Source organism: Larimichthys crocea, chromosome II (assembly GCF_000972845.2).
Source record: "Larimichthys crocea isolate SSNF chromosome II, L_crocea_2.0, whole genome shotgun sequence".
NCBI classification, from domain to species: Eukaryota; Metazoa; Chordata; class Actinopteri; family Sciaenidae; genus Larimichthys; species Larimichthys crocea.
The window spans coordinates 1169459-1171341 of NC_040012.1; positions in this window are offsets into that span (position 1 = coordinate 1169459).

Genomic DNA, 1883 nt, shown 5'->3' on the forward strand with positions numbered 1-1883 from the left:
TCATCGTCACGACGTCTGGGAACCTTTAGGCGAACTTCTTTGGTTCCTTCAGTCCTTCTCTGCATGGCATTAAGAATGTGACAGTTTGAGAGTTTCTCTAAACAAACAGAGGACTTCATCACCACCACTGTATCGTGGCGTGGAGGGATTCCTGAGCTGGCTGTTTAAACAGAACCCAACACGACTCATTAACCTCTCCACGTTGACTGGATTAATATTTACACAGCTCAGATTGGCTCACAGCTCCATTTTTTGGGCACTGCTGGCACTCCACCAAGACGGACTAGTGGACCAATTTGGCACGCCACCTTTCATCGGGCTGCTGTTAGTTTGTCGTCTCTCCATCATCACGCTCACATGTTAAAAGCAGCAGCAGCAGCAGCGGTGGCGGTGGTAGATGTGAGTCCTCTGCGGTGCTGTTGGACATGGTTGGTTCCACGCCGGCGGCTCTAACAGCTCTCCCAGGCGCTATCACCGGCTGCCAGACGGCAGAGCGGAGCGGGCCTGTTCTAAATCACTCACAACACTGCTGATTAGCTTCTCGGACGAGGTTAAAGACCTTCCAGAAGGTGTGGAAGGAGAAACCACAGCAGAAATAAAGAAGTCTTCCCTGATTTATTCCACTTACGACTGAGCCAGAGATCAGGGAGGCAGACTTTTGGACAACAGCCTGGCAGTTAGAAATCCCACAGAAGATTAATGAGTGACCCTCATACTTATGACCAAGATACCCCTGAGCAAGGCACTGAACTTCAGCTGCTTCTCTCAGCAGACAGAATATCTTATTCCTTTAATTGTACATTTCTTAATTGGATGAACATGCAGACATTTATTTACAGTAATCAGCCTGACGCCGTGCTTTCACCTGCAGTAGCTGATATTTTCTTGGCCACTTGGGGGCAGCAGAAACAGGCTCTGAACACCACATTAACATATTTTTAAACTTTTAAGTTTAATATGTTGAACCTGTCAGCAAACAGCTGCTTATTTACACATCCAGCTGTTACAATCAGAGTCCGACATACAGCTAATATTACCTAACATCAACGTCCTCTTCGCTCTCTTCTCCTCTGCCATCATGTCCATAGATGCTGGTTACATTGCCTGCTCGCACAGCTCCAGTTCTGGCACGACACTGGCTCCGTTCTCCGATGAACATAGCCAGAGGAAGACTGGAGCTGTTATTTACATCATGTGGACACAAGACTTAGTTATAGTGTCTAAAGCAGTTTTCTTTATGGCATGGCAGCCTCTGCAAAGCTCCATAAATGACTTTAGATGTAAAATGTTCATGACACTGTTCAGATTTATTATCTCTGAATATCTTTTGTCCATAAATATTCCATATGCTTGGTGAAGAACTGTTTGTGGTGCTGTCTGAATTTCTCACTAAGCTTCATCTCCTCTGGCCTCAGTGTTCGGGCTTTAACAGAAGCTTGGCAGTGGCTGTCAGATTATTCCTCCCACCATATGTCTCCAGAGGAGAATTACAGCGTATTTGGCACTGACCAGGCTGATCACAGATTATTTTACAGATCTGTAGTTTCTAAATAATTTACTAGGAAGTTTCCAGAAAACAATCTTGTAATTTAGTTCCAGTGTACAAAGAAGCTATAAACTGTACTTCATCTTTATAGTGCACTACATCTCAGAGATAAATGCTTTTTACTGAACTACATTTGTGTGACAGCTTTAGTTATGGCCGCACCGAACAGAACCTCTGAACCAGCAGTGTCCAGTCTAACAGTGAACACGGCAACAGAACCTCTGAACCAGCAGTGTCCAGTCTAACAGAGAACACAGCGACAGAACCTCTGAACACAGCAGTGTCCAGTCTAACAGTGAACACAGCGACAGAACCTCTGAACACAGCAGTGTCCAGT